The sequence below is a fragment of the Aquarana catesbeiana genome, linkage group LG02 (assembly GCF_042186555.1).
Source record: "Aquarana catesbeiana isolate 2022-GZ linkage group LG02, ASM4218655v1, whole genome shotgun sequence".
NCBI lineage: Eukaryota > Metazoa > Chordata > Amphibia > Anura > Ranidae > Aquarana > Aquarana catesbeiana.
In genome coordinates, this window is record NC_133325.1 from 513687273 (window position 1) to 513702729 (window position 15457).

General features: G+C 44.6%; 1 protein-coding gene across 3 annotated transcripts in view; it reads right to left on the reverse strand.

Annotated features, from left to right (window-relative positions):
• LOC141128474 (C4b-binding protein alpha chain-like) overlaps nucleotides 1-15457 on the reverse strand; it is a 448459-nt gene that overhangs the window by 217551 nt on the left and 215451 nt on the right. The window lies entirely within an intron of this gene.

The following is a 15457-nucleotide window of genomic DNA, read 5'->3' on the forward strand; positions in this document are numbered from 1 at the left end:
TAGGTGTCATTGTCACTACAGGCCAGTGCTGAACAGCAACAGGCTGAAGTGTACTGAGTGCTCTTCTTTCTCAGAGGTAACTCGGCAGAGGTGGTCCACTGCTATGCATTCTGGAAAAGGGTACTTAAGGGGCAGACGCCATTTTTGGTTCTCTTTTACCGCCTGGCCCTCCTGGCCTAAGGTATGTGACAGCTTCTTTCCCCATCTTGGGACCATGCTGGCCTGAGGCAACGTTACTACAAGCAGGCCCAGAGGTCATCTGGGGCCTGTTGGTTTAGAGGTGGTCCTGTGCTGTCTGTCCTGCGGGAAGAAGCCAAGCAATTGAAAAGATCCAGGGGAGGACTCATCTTGGAGAGGACCGAGCGGTATGCTGGTATCTCAAGAAGGGCCTGGTGACTCAATTGGAGGATGCATCCTAACTAACGTACCGCACAGTACTGCCGGGTTGGCTTAAAGGTTCTGGTACTGTGTTGCTGTTCATCTAATACTACAATCCTGTGGCAGAGGGTTGTTCATCTATTACTACGTCCTGTGGTAGAGGATCATATAACCATGTGTTCTTCTCAAGTCTGTGGCAGAGACTTTTTGTCCGTGCACCATTCCGGCTGCTAGGTCAGTGAGAGAGACCTATCAAAGATCTTTAGACTGAAGGTGTGTTAGTCTGCAAGATTTAAATTCCTTAAGTGATCTGCAAAAGGTATTTGAATTCTCCCGCAACTCCCTTTCTACCTCTTTAGTGCTACTTCCTTTCAAGTTGTTTTGCAATAAAGCATTGGAAGCAGAACAAAGTGACTGGTGCATACCTTGGTGAGAGCAAGGCTCAATATAGACTCTAAGTTCCTGATGTGGTGAAACTACAGGTAAGGGGTGATGGCAACAACCCAATTTAAATCAGCAGCTCCTTCGGGGGTCATGGCTACATAAGTAACCGCATGATACTCCATGAGAGAGTAATCCAAGCACAACATCTACACACTGAGCAGTTCCTGAAAGACTGGAAGGAGTTATGAATTGCTCATGGTCTGGCTGTTATGAAGCTTATAATTGAGGAGGAATCAAGACAATTGTTAGACCTTAACAAGCAGATTGAGGAAAGTACTAAACTTTTGGAACCATACAAAGATAAACCTGAATTTTCCAGACACAATTACATTCTTAGAAAAGAAATTGACAAAACACAAAGACATCTTAGACTGACTAAACATTCTAAATTTAAATGTGACCTGGACGATTGGGCCCACGGTGAGATATTTGACTTGACCATTAATCGCAGCCGTACCAACTCTAGAAGACGTTGCTATCACTCGTGGTCCCAATCCAAGGGAGCCCCCACTTCATCTAAAAGCGACAGTGATGATCTCCGATCTGTTAATTTTTGGAGGAGGAAATGGCCCGCCAACAGGAGTCACCACCGCGTGGAATCCTGAAAGCGCCAGCCATGGACAGAGGCCAGAACACCAGAAACGTAAAAGGCGGAGGAGGAGGAAAATTGGCCACAAAAGAACCAAAACAGTTACGAGGAGCCAGAAACACAAATAGAATGTGCTGAGGAGGAGATTGGGTCCCAAAGTGACAATATGGATACAATGGAGATAATTAATCTCTCTGATTTTGATTTACAAGACAGGCATATACGATTATTACGTCATGGTCTGTCTTTTTCATCTTCTAACCATATGAACCTCTTTGGGGTTTTTAAGGACCTTAATCTTTTCCTCTGGAAGATCTATTACAGACTTTTACATACAACATCACATGACGGCAATAGTCAGGAGCCCCTTGGGGACATCAGGGAACAGCAAGCCTTGGATGATCTTGTCTCTCAGATGGGAGAATCCTCCACAGACAAGGTGGACTTTTCTTGTGGACTATGAAAGAGACACGCAAATTTTAACATCAAGTCTACCAAGATGCCACAATTCAGGAATAATTGCTGGCTTGCAATTTTTCTTGACCTAGTCCAGAAGGACCTTAATGGGATCAATTGGGACAAAACTACCAATGACAATCTTTTACCAGACCAACGAGTAGCACTTAAAGAACTAAGGGAGGCACCTAACCTAGTTATTAAATCTAGTGATAAGGGGGAATGTCGTATTCCTATCGGAGCAGGACTACAAAGCCAAAATAATGAGACAACTAGGCGACCAACTAACTTTTTCTAAACTTCCATCCAATCCCTTTCCTGGGATAATTAGCTCACTTAACTTTAAACTTCAACTCGCATATGAAGCTCAACTACTCACCAAAAAATAATTAGATTTCTTTATGGTTAAAGATTTCAATATTCCCACTATATACGTGATCCCCAAGGTCCAATAAAAGTTTATCTAAACCACCTAGAAGGCCAATAATCTCTGCCAATGAAGGCCCACTGGAAGGGATTTGTCAGGTCCTTGATGCCCTGATCGGTGGGATGGTTAAGGAGTTGCCAGTGGGCTTAATGCTGGCCAGCATGTTGAGTCCCTCTACACCTCCATCCCCCACAAATGTGGTATCTCTGCTTAGCCCATTTCCTAGATGAACAATATCCCACCATGGGCTCCCAAAATGAGTTCATCTTAGACCTATTCTACTTTACTCTCACCCACAACTGTTTTCAATTTGCAGGGATGTACTACCATCAACTTAGAGGTACCTCCATGGGGGCACCTTGGGCACCCTCCTATGTCTGCCTTCATCTTGGCAGGTGGGAGCAAAGTGAGGTTTATGTATCAGTGCTGTATTTACGTCATGTACAGCTCTGGATAAGATACATTGATGATGTTCTGTTAATTTGGGGTGGGACCAAAGAAGAACTGTTCATTTCAAAACTTAATGTAAATGCCAAAAACATTAAACTTACGTTTATGTTCCATACTGAAACTTTATCCTTTCTAGATCTATCCATTTCTATCGTCAACAGAGACCAGAACTTTTAGAAAGCCAACAGCTGCCAATACCTTACTTCTGGCCTCCAGTCATCACCCACCATCACTTGTTAGAGGAATCCCCATCGGTACGTCAATATGAACATGTTTGTTGGCCATCAATTCCTTTCCATTTGTATGCAAGACAAGTTTTGGGCCAATGCCCTTCGGACAAAAGTCTGAGGTTTTGTCTGCGAAAAATCCGATCGTGTGTACGAGGCTTAAGTCTCTTTTGCCTCTGTTCCTCTGTCAGCTTTTGTACATGCTAGTTGATCTGATCCTTCATCTTCCATTAAGCACCTGCAGGCATTTGTTTAATCAACAAGCAGTACACAATATGGACGGATTGGTTCCACTCATTGCTTTCAAGGACTATTTTTGATGTGTTTAAACCATTGGTCTAGCTAGATTCATGATTGTTTCAGCAATTCCTTGGCCATTGCTGCTTTCAACTAAGTGCCTCATTCCTGCACACGGTTTACTGCTAGTATGATAGTGGGTAATGCATGTGAGCCCGGGTCTTTTTCTTTGTTTTTAACACTATTGACAATGTTGTCTTTAATGGTTTTTAGTGTTGTCTGGTGAATGTTGCCTTTTTGTGGAAATCTTATTAATAAATATTTTCTATTTTTGTGACTATTACACTGCTGTGTGTTTCCCTTTGGAGTTACTCTCTCTTGGTATATTTCTATATCCAAGTCCTCCCCTCCTTTTTGGCTAGATGACATCCTTCTCAAGGTAGCCACATAATTGGTTAACTGCAACATCCGCTAGGAGGTGACTTCGGCTCTAAATATAGTGTACATATATGTACAGTGGGGACGGAAAGTATTCAGACCCCCTTAAATTTTTCACTCTTTGTTATATTGCAGCCATTTGCTAAAATCACTTAAGTTCATTTTTTTCCTCATTAATGTACATGCAGCACCCCATATTGACAGAAAAACACAGAATTGTTGACATTTTTGCAGATTTATTAAAAAAGAAAAACTGAAATATCACATGGTCCTAAGTATTCAGATCCTTTGCTCAGTATTTAGTAGAAGCACCCTTTTGATCTAATACAACCATGAGTCTTTTTGGGACAGATGCAACAAGTTTTTCACACCTGGATTTGGGGATCCTCTGCCATTCCTCCTTGCAGATCCTCTCCAGTTCTGTCAGGTTGGATGGTAAACGTTGGTGGACAGCCATTTTTAGGTCTCTCCAGAGATGCTCAATTGGGTTTAAGTCAGGGCTCTGGCTGGGCCATTCAGGAACAGTCACGGAGTTGTTGTGAAGCCACTCCTTTGTTATTTTAGCTGTGTGCTTAGAGTCATTGTCTTGTTGGAAGGTAAACCTTCGGTCCAGTCTGAGGTCCTGAGCACTCTGGAGAAGGTTTTTGTCCAGGATATCCCTGTACTTGGCCACATTCATCTTTCCCTCGATTGCAACCAGTCGTCCTGTCCCTTCAGCTGAAAAACACCACACAGCATGATGCTGCCACCACTATGGTTCACTGTTTGGACTGTATTAGACAAGTGATGAGCAGTGCTTGGTTTTCTCCAAACATACCGCTTAGAATTAAGGCCAAAAAGTTTTATCTTGGTCTCATCAGACCAAAGAATCTTATTTCCCACCATCTTGGAGTCCTTCAGGTGTTTTTTTTAGCAAACTCCATGCGGGCTTTCATGTGTCTTGCACTGAGGAGAGGCTTCCGTCGGGCCTCTCTGCCATAAAGCCCCAACTGGTGGAGGGCTGCAGTGATGGTTGACTTTCTACAACATTCTCCCATCTCCTGACTGCATCTCTGGAGCTCAGCCACAGTGATCTTTGGGTTCTTCTTTACCTCTCTCACCAAGGCTCTTCTCCCCCGATAGCTCAGTTTGGCCAGACGTCCAGCTCTAGGAAGGGTTCTGGTCGTCCCAAACATCTTCCATTCAAGGATTTTGGAGGCCACTGTGCTCTTAGGAACCTTAAGTGCAGCAGAAATGTATTTGTAACCTTGGCCAGATCTGTGCCTTGCCACAATTCTGTCTCTGAGCTCTTCAGACAGTTCCTTTGACCTCATGATTCTCATTTGCTCTGACATGCACTGTGAGCTGTAAGGTCTTATAGACAGGTGTGTGGCTTTCCTAATCAAGTCCGATCAGTATAATCAAACACAGCTGGACTCAAATGAAGGTGTAGAACCATCTCAAGGATGATCAGAAGAAATGGACAGCACCTGAGTTAAATATATGAGTGTCACAGCAAAGGGTCTGAATACTTAGGACCATGTGATATTTCAGTTTTTCTTTTTTAATAAATCTGCAAAAAATTTCAACAATTCTGAGTTTTTCTGTCAATATGGGGGTGCTGTGTGTACATTAATGAGGAAAACAAATGAACTTAAATGATTTTAGCAAATGGCTGCAATATAACAAAGAGTGAAAAATTTAAGGTCTGAATGCTTTCCGTCCCCACTGTATATAACATTGTTAGTTGGGGAACCATTGTTTGTGTCCTTGGGAGGAATTTGTTTGCCGAGTTGGCGCTGTTAAGCTGGCTCAGCATATTCATTACCTCTGTTGGTGAAATAACTGACTTTATCTGGCTCAAGTAAAATATTTCAGAACCTAATATTACTGAGTTTTTTGATTCCTGCTGCACAGTGCACAGATGAGCAGGTAATTTTCAGCAGTCCCCAAGGGGGCAGTGCTACATTTGGGGGCTCGTCCGGGATGCTATCTGCAGCAGGCCCCAGCAAACCTAGATCGGAGCCACAATCTGCATGGGAAGCCGCATCCATGGCCGCGTTCGCTTGGGTTTGAAGTTATGGGGCCCCAACCGACAGAAGCACCTGGAGATCTTGGGGAGTGAGAGGGAGATCAGAAGGTGGCCGAGAGCTTTTTTTTTTTTTAAATATACGTTTTTATTAATTTAAAAAAAAAAACAAACAACAAACAAAAATGACTACTTACAGCAATTAAAGAAACTAATTACATAGAAAACAAAACAAAAAAAAGAAAAAAGAAAAACAAACAAACCCCACATACATACATACATCTATACATTGGTCATACCTGGTTCCTATGCCAGTTTAATTTAGAGAAAGGCGTCATCCCGTGTTACATATGTACACCTAGAGCCCAATAACTAATGGAGAGATTGCAGAGTCATATTCCTCTAGGAGGCTATTGAGGCTGTAGAGGGGTCCATGAGCCATTTGGACCAAACCTTTTCATATTTGAGGAGACAACCCCTATTTATATATGTTTCTTTGTATAATGGTAAGCTATTATTAATGAGTTGTTTCCACAAAGTCAGCGATGGGGGGGTGGTTTTCTTCCAGCTGAGAGCTATGGCTTTACGAGCATAGAACAAAAGCAGCCCCACCAAAGTGCGCCCTGCTGTTGTAGGAATAAATTGCTCTGTCAGACCTAGAATACATATTGGCATTGATCGTTGCAGTGGGATATATGTTATTTTGAATATAAAAGCTAGTATTTCTTCCCAATACCTTACGATAGCTGGACAAGTCCAGAATATATGGGTAAAGTCTCCAGGAATCTCCCCACATCGCCAACAACCAGGAGCAGAGTCTGAATTAATTTTATTTAATATATGGGGGGTGTAATATGCCCTGCGGACTATCTTAAACTGAATAAGTCTGTCTCTCAAGGAGATGAGAGAGTTGAAGGGAGAGTCCCATATATTATCCCAATCATCCTCATTAAGTTCAGGGATATCCTTAGACCATTTTGATCTTAATTTCTCTAAATCGGGGAGAGAGGCAGTTGTTAAGTGAAGATACAATTTAGATGCGGCATTCTTTGTGCAATCCAACCTAAGAAGCTTCTCTAAGGCAGATTGGACTAGTTGTAGAGGAGAGCCAGAGAATTGACAGCTGAAGGCATGGGAGAGTTGAAGGAAATGAAAAGAATACGACTGAGGGATATTGAAATCAGAGATTAATTGGGAAAAAGAAATCAAAGATTTATCCAAAATGATCTGTGTCACTGTTTTTATCTTAAAATTAGTTCAAGCATAGGGGTCGGGTAGTGAATAGAAATGCTCCAGAGTGGGATTTAACCAGAGGGGAGCATTAGGTGATATTGCCTGTAGGGGATATCGTTCAATTTTGAGGCCCTCTCCCCATACACGTAGCGTGGTAAGCATAGATGGTGTCAATGAATATGGAGCACGTGGGCCTCCGAAAGATCAAAAATTTCCTGAGAGTGGCTGAGAGCTTTAGTGCCAGGGCACCGGGCCTACCTGGTAGAGACTGTAGCCTCAGTGGAGATGGATCACGTCAGGGCACTGATAGAATTGCAAGAAGAGGTGCCAGTGTGCTTTCAGGAGGAAGAGATCCGGTTAAAGGAGGAAGTGACTGCTGGGGTATTCCCCCTCAAAAGCGAGAGAAAAGTCCTGTGCCTATGGGGACCAACTCCCAAGGGGCCAGCACCCCTCCACTTTCTTTCTACACAGATATGAGTTGCCTGGTCGCTGCCTGGTGAAGAATGGGCCTGGGAATGCTAATCAGAGTTATCGAAGACTTAGATTTTCTTGGGGTAGCTGCCGACGCCTGTGGGAGAAGACAAGTTTGAGATGTGGATGAGTCAAGATTTACAGGCTATGGAAGAGTGGAGGCCCAGCAGCTGACGTGATGCGTAACCTAAGGATGGGCAAGAGGACTTGTGTTGCCATGGACTACATTGAAGCTTTGTGTACTGTCTTTGGAAGAGTTAAAACAATCGCTGACTTGATGTACAAGTTCAAACACACACATCAACAGAGAGGAGAGAGTTTGTCTGAATACATCTCCCGGGTATACCGGATGCTACATCAAATCATCCTCAAGAAAGGTCTTGACCCTAAAGACACTGATCGCCTGGATCGGTGCTGCAAGGGGCCCGGCCCAACCATCCTATTGTGTTGAGCCTGTTACTGAAGAGAACCCAGTTGGTACCCACCTATCCTGCATTAATAAGGAAGGTTCGAGAGGAAGAGGCTCTGTTGGAAGAGAAGAGTCAATGACCAAGAAATGTGAATCCTGCTATTGGAAACAAAGAGAAAGTGGTGGCCCGCGCTGTCCTTGCAGAAATAGAGTTTTCCGATAATGACAGTGAAACTGAATCTGAACCGAAGGGATCGACTTCCCATGACATCCATAAACCAGTTGCAGAACTAGGGCCAACGGGCTCAGACTCAAATGTACCATGCACTGATGCGAGTGAAGGAGATCCAAGCAAAAGTTCAGGAGCAAGGGACTCATGTGAGTGAACCAAAACCATACTCAAACCTAGGGAGAGGTGATGTTATGGATGTGGAGAGGCCGGACCTTTTTGAGCCAAGTGTCCCAAGGCGGGTGTCAGCCCTCAGCTCCTCAATGAAGTCCTGAGAACGTTACAGAAACAACTTTTTCCCAAGGTGGCGGGAAACTTCAAGGGACTTCAGTGAGGGAGCTAGTTGGGAGTCCCAAGGGAAGACTGCGCTCCAATGATAAGAAAGGAGACTGGAAGAAACTCAAGAGAGGAGAACGCAAGCCATGAGTTCTTTTGCACTTGTCAGTGCCCAAGCACGACCCAAAATTAAACCACCCCGGATAATGGGAGAAGGGGACAGGAAATCAATGCACACCTTGCTAAACAAGCAGTAAAATCACAAGCATCTCCTCCCAAGAGGCCTGTTAGAGCTCATACCTTAGAGTCACCTGGGAGAAACCTACCCAAGAACTTAGTGGGGCCTTCCCCTATAATATCAATCTAGGTGGAGGGAATCTACATGCAAGCACTGTTGGATACTGGATCTCAAGTAACGTTGCTGTATTAGGACTTCTATCATAAGTACTTTAAACATATCCCTTTGTACAAACTTGACGAGCTAGAAATTTGGGGAATTAGAACTCAGAAGTGCCCTTATGATGGTTACACACCTATCAAGATAATCTTTGACTCTGCTCTAGCCGGAAGACCCTAGACCTTCGACACATTAGCAGTCATATGTCCTCGACTGCCTGGAGCCGGACAAAATTCCCTGCTCATAGGCGCTAATACCAAACTGGTGAGAAGGTTACTCACTCCCTTAGCTGTAGAGGCTAAAAATCCATCCTCAGTTGAGACAAGCATTTCAGAGGGTATTACAAGAAAAGAAGGCACCTGCTGAAGGAGTGGGAAGGTTGTGGTGACTAGACACTCAAGAGAGGGTGCTGCAGCCTGGGGAAAGAGCCTGCCTCAAAGCCACCATCAAGTTGTCCTGGTATCAGCCGGGTCCCTACGTGGTGGTAGAAGCTGATCCCACAGAGGAAGAAGTTGGGATAGAGCTTTACAAAGGAGTGGGGGTGAATTCCTGTTAGTTTGCGGAATGTCACTAGTCACCCGGTCAGCCCGAAGCCCCGAATAGTGATTGGGAAAGTAATTGCTGCCACCCTGGTGGTGCAGAATGAGACAGCCCAAGTGGGAGATGGAAGGAATGCCACTGCTTACTGCCCAAGCCTCCCCCTGCTTGGGAAGGAAGAATTAAAGCTCAAATAGCTTGGTGGGAGAAAATGCTCTTGAAAAATGACTTTGACGTGGGCTGTGCCAAGAGTGCCCAACATCGAATTCAATTGACGGAGATTTTCCAAGAGAGGACAAGGTGTGTCCCTTTATGTGATTTAGAAGACCTTCGGGAACAACTGGATGAACTGAAAAGGTCAGGAGTGATTAAAGAGTCCCAGGGCCCTTATGCTTCTCCGATTGTGGTGGTGGGAAAGAAGAATGGGTCTCTCCGGATTTGCATTGATTATCGAACCTTGAATCGAAGGACTATCCCAGATCAATACATGACCCCTCGCATAGAAAAATGCCTTGCAGTGCTTATCTGGGGCCAAATGGTTCAGTGTGTTGGACTTGAAAAGTGGATATTACCAGATCCCTATGCACCCAGACCGAGCGAAGATGGCCTTTATTAGCCCAATGGGATTCTTTGAGTTTGATCGGATGCCTCAGGGACTGACTGGGGCTCCTGCCACGTTTCAGTGACTGATGGAGAATACAGTGGTTGATATGAACTTGGTAGAGGTACGAGTATACTTTGATGACATCGTGTTTGGCCGAACTTTGGAAGAACATGGGGCCCGATTGGAGAAAGTTTTCCAGCGATTACAAGAAGAGGGGTTGGAGCTGTCAATGGAGAAGTGCCAATTCTATCAGACCTCCGTAACCTACTTAGGACACGTGGTATCCGCAGAGGGTATAGCCACTGATCCCCAAAAACTAGGGGCGGTCACTTCTTGGCCCCGTCTAACCACAGTGACTGAACTGAGGTCGTTTTTGGGCTTCTACTCCTATTGCAGACGGTTTGTGAAGAACTTTTCCCAAATTGAACGCGAAGCTACAGAAGCAAATGGATGGAGAACAGCTGAAAACCCAGAATGGAGGAGACAGGAAGCCTAGGGAATCTATCCAGGACTAGTGGACAGAAAAGTGTAAGAGGTCCTTTGAGAGGTTGAAGGGGAGTCTGGTCGAAGCTCCGGTGTTGGCCTACGCTGACCCCTCAAAGCCTTATCCAGTGCACAATTTGGAGTTCTTGGCCTTCAAATGGGCTGTAGTCCACAAACTCCGAGACTACCTGTATGGAGCCGCCTTTGTGGTGAAGACGGATAACAACCCTCTGACCTACTTGTTATCCTCTGCTAAGTTGGACGCCACTGGGCATCGGTGGTTAGCTCGTTTATTGGAATTCGAATTCAGTTTGAAATATCGGCCAGGAGTGGGAAATAGAGACTCTGATGCTCTTTCCCGAAGACCACACTTCGCTCGGATAGAGAGAAGTTGGGTTCACTTACCCCCCGAAGGAGTACAAGCAGTGTGCAAAGGGGGTGGAATATAAACACAGGGGGCAATAGGGGCTGAAGCTGTGGGAGTACCAAAACACTACTGTAACCTGACCCAAGTACGGAGCCAAGAATTGCCTCAATTGACCAAGGAGGACATGAGGAGAGATCAGCAGAAAGATCTGCTAGGAAATCTAATATGGAAGTCACTATCGATGAAAGACATTAGAATACTAATGAATAGTCTCATTGAGGGTGGCTAGGTGATTCATAGGGAATGGGAACATATGAAACTAGAAGAGGGGGTCCTATATCAAAGAGGTCCCTCTGAAGAGGCAGAAAGTGTAAGTCAGCTGTTCCTTCCAGAGAAACATCGCTTGACTGTGTTAACTGCCCCTCATGATGACCATGGTCATTTAGGCCCAGATAGAACTTTCAGCACGGTGGCCAAGACTTTAGTAGAGAAGTTCTTTGTTCATTGCGGATTGCCTCGGTGTTTACACTCAGATCAAGGCCGGGACTTTGAGATCAAATTAATCCGCAAACTGTGTGAACTCTTGAATATAAAGAAGTCTAGAAATACCCCTTACCACCCCCAAGGTGATCCACAACCAGAGCGGTTTAACCGTACTCTCTTGAACATGCTGGGAACCCCCCCCCACTAGAGAGGAAACAACATTGGGGAGACCATATTGTTGCAATAGTCCATGCCTATAATAGCACCTCGAATGATTCTACAGGGTACACCCCTTACAAACTGATGATCGGGAGAGAGGCTCGCTTGCCAGTGGATATAGCCTTTGGGACCTCCACAGACCCCACCTCCCAGGTCTCTTATAAGGGATACATTGACAGGCTAAGGAAGAATCTAAAGGTAGCCTATGAGAAAGCCAAAGAAGCCTCCACCATCAGAGAACAAAGGAATAAGAGGAACTTTGATCTTAAAGAGTTCAAGATCTACATCCTGGGGATCGGGTGTTGTTATACAATTTAGAGGTGGCAGGGAAACATAAGCTAGCTGATCGATGGCGTTCCCAACCTTACATTGTTTGCCAATGACTACCCGGATTTCCTGTATACCAGATCAGGCCAGAAGGGAAGACGGGGCCCCTAATGACCTGGCATCGGAACCATCTGTTACCTATCTCAGAGGCTGTCCAGGTACCTTCAGCCCCTGACTTCAGGCCCTCTGACTCCAACATTGAGGCCTCGGGTCAGAAAACATTCTTCTCACATCTCCAGAGGAAGAAATTGATGATGATGAAGTACCTCTGGATTGGCTGTGGGCCCACTCTGAGGGAGATGATCCCCTTGTCTCTGAAGCTGGAGAAGAAGACTGCTTAAGGGCAGGCCTTCACATGCCTGACACTGAGGCCATGGCTCCCTACCCGCCTCTGGAAACTAAAGGAGTCAAGCTGGAACAAAGTGAAGGGTCTGATCCGCTTGATCTAACATAATGGATTTTTAGCGCTATAGCGCCTGTAAAGCACCTCAGTGTGAAAGCAGCCTTACTGATACAGCTGTTCTTTAATTAGTCATATGCACACAACTGACACATCCACTTTAAAATCTGTACTAAACAATCATCAGAAGAAAATGAATTTTCCAACCCATTGAAAAAATAAATATGTGTTAAAAAGGTAATTTTTCTTCATGGAAAGCTTTTACTATAGTGCATGATCTAGAATTTCTTTATAACTCATCCCTCCTACTAACATAACGGAGAGAGAAATAGCCCTAGAACCAGAACCTGCAATAGAGACAGAACCGGAAATGGAGCCGGAGACCGAGGTAGGGTCTGAACCGGAAGCTGGATGCAGTCATTGGGGAACAGAACAGGAACCTGAGCCTTTGGAAGACATGCACTCTCGACTCAACACCCTAGTCAAGCACTTGCCTCCTTCACCGAGTCTTTAGTGAAGGATGACCTTGATCCACCCTCTGACACTACTGGGTGGGCCAGTGATTTACTTTTGACCTGTATAAACTTAACATGACTTCCTCTTCTGTTGATGTATATAGTTTGTTATCAGAGGATCCTTCATGAAGCCAGTTATTAGCTGTTGCAGCCTCTAGTTTGGTAGACTAATAATTGATTAGCTTCATGCAGTAAAGTGATTTTGGGTTATACGCGGTCTTTAGGGACCAAAGACTTTCAAGTGGTGGGAGGATGTAGCGATATGGACTGTCAGCAGAAAACACTGTACCTTTCAGTGTTTCTAGACATCACTTGTCCCTTTTTTGGTGATTATTGCAATCAGTGACAACATATCTGTGTGTCCAACAAAGTGAATTATGGGACGTATAGTTCTTCAGACTATTACTATTCAACCACGTACCCCAAAACTAGACATCCCAGGGATCTCCACGGTGACATGAAGGTTGCTGGGAGTGACCATATAAAGGAGCGAGAAGTCCATGCAGAGTCTCTTCCTCCTGGGCCTGACGCAAGACGGTCCTCTCTGTGTAACAGGGAGAGAGAGGTCGCGGCCTACCATGTGGAGCCTTACTTCCAACCCGAGGACTAAGGGGCCTAGCTCTGTTATCAGACATCCTGTCACTAACAACATCTGGATCGCCTGCCTGTCGGTGTGGGTGTGTAGGGCAGGTTTCTCTTCGGAGGACCGAGACAGTGGATCCGCTGCCTAAGCGCTGCTACACGTGTTCCTGTCCAGAAGACCTCGAATCGATTTGGTCGTTGGTGAGAGGGCAAATTGCTGGACCTTTTATCTATTCATTGCCACTATTACAGAACACTGTGCACAGACATCTTTACCCCAAGAACACTTTACTGCATTGCTTAAACACTGTGCTCAGACGCCTTAGATCTTCACCACTAGGAACCTATTGCTTTATCTGCAACCAAACAGATTACAATTAACAAGCTCTATCTAGCTAGCGAAGAACATCAGATCTGAAAACGTGGAACTCTTTTGTTATTACTTATAGGAAAGCCTGTACATTACCTTCACCTGCTCTTTCATCAGGATAGCATAGGCTGGCTAGATTAGATCCTTCTCAAGGTAGCCACATAAGTAGTTAACTGCAACATCCGCTAGGAGGTGACTTCAGATCTAAATATAGTGTACATATATGTATATAACATTGTTCGTTGCTGAACCATTGTTTGTGTCCTTGGGAGGCATTTGTTTGCTGAGTTGGTGCTGTTAAGCTGGCTCAGCAGATTAATTACCTCTGTTAGTGAAATAACTGACTTTATCTGGCTCAAGTAAAACATTTCAGAACCTAATAATACTGAGTTGTTTGATTCTTGCTGCACAGTGTTACAAGGCTGTCTGAACCCAGAGTGTCAGGTGGGTTGGAAGGTTCACTTGGTCATGGCCGTGCAGATGAGCAGGTAATTTTCAGCAGTCCCCAAAGGGGCAGTGCTACATAAAGTATGAAGGTTTTTTTACCTTTATGCATTCTATGCATGAAGGTTAAAAAAACCTTTAGTGTGCAGCTGCCCACCCAGCCACCAATAATACTTACGTAAGCTCATCTAGACTCGATCAAGCGCTGTGCACGAGAGCCAAGGCCCTACCAAGTCTCTCCCTCCTAATGCAGCAGAAAGAGCCATTGGCTACTGAAGTTATCAATCACAGCCAGTGAGGCGGGAGCGATGGGGGGGGGGGGTGAGCCACACTATGTCTTTTGGATACAGAAATCTAGCTTGGGTGCGAGCATGCATGAATTCCACCCATAGCAATTGGCTTGCTATGGGGCACAGGGCAAGGAGAAGGGGCCCAGAACGTCGGCTGGGGGACCCCAGAAGAGGAGGACTGGGGCTGCTCTGTGCAAAACCATTGTGCAGAGCAGGTCATTGTGACATGTTTGGTATTAATGTTACATTTTTTAATTTTCCATTATAAAAGCTTTAACATGTCCCAAGTTGGAGAACTAAATGATTGTCCACCTGTAGACAGTTTCAAGAAAAATTATACCATATCATTTGAAACACACAAGCCTATAGGTTTTTTCTTAAATGGTACTCTCTGGTTTATGGTGGAGTGTAGAATAGCCTCCTAATTCCAAAACAAATTATAAGGTTATACAGGCTATATGGTATGTGGCAGCAACAAAGAGCATGATATGCACTTACTATTAAAAGAGAGGGGGTAAACAACCATAGATTATACCAAAACAGGTGCCTATTGGTATACCATTGCTATTAAGATACAGAGAATGAAATTTCCAAGGTGTTGGGAATAGGCATCAATCTAAACTGTATAATATATATATAAAAACAAAAAACGTGCCTTTTAAATATTGAACATGAAAATATCCTTGGGCTGCTCTTTCAATAAATCAATTATTAAAAGACTAATACAAGCCACAAATATATGCGTAAAAACATTCTATATAACATAAGTGTTAAAACAATGCATTATACAAGTCTATAAAATGATCCACAACTGAATCTACCACTACTCACTGGAGTGAAGACCACCCTATAACTGCTGCCTCCACATGAAACTTGCCTCACCTTATCATATTGACCCTAAACATAGGAAGGTCTTCACTTCTATGTGCTCATCCGGTCATACATACAGTGATTAACCCACTCTCTGCTCTGTACCCAGGTGACTCTGGCTATTGGCATCCCCAACCCAGCACTCCAGGTCCCGCTCAGGTTGCCAATACATGATGGTGCACACTGTACAGAGATGTGCACTCCCGGGTCTCCCCCACAGCAAGAGTAAGTTATGTCCTTTACAGCCCAGGAAACTGCAGCTCTCTCTCCTCCTCCTGGAAATCTCTATCTGGGGAA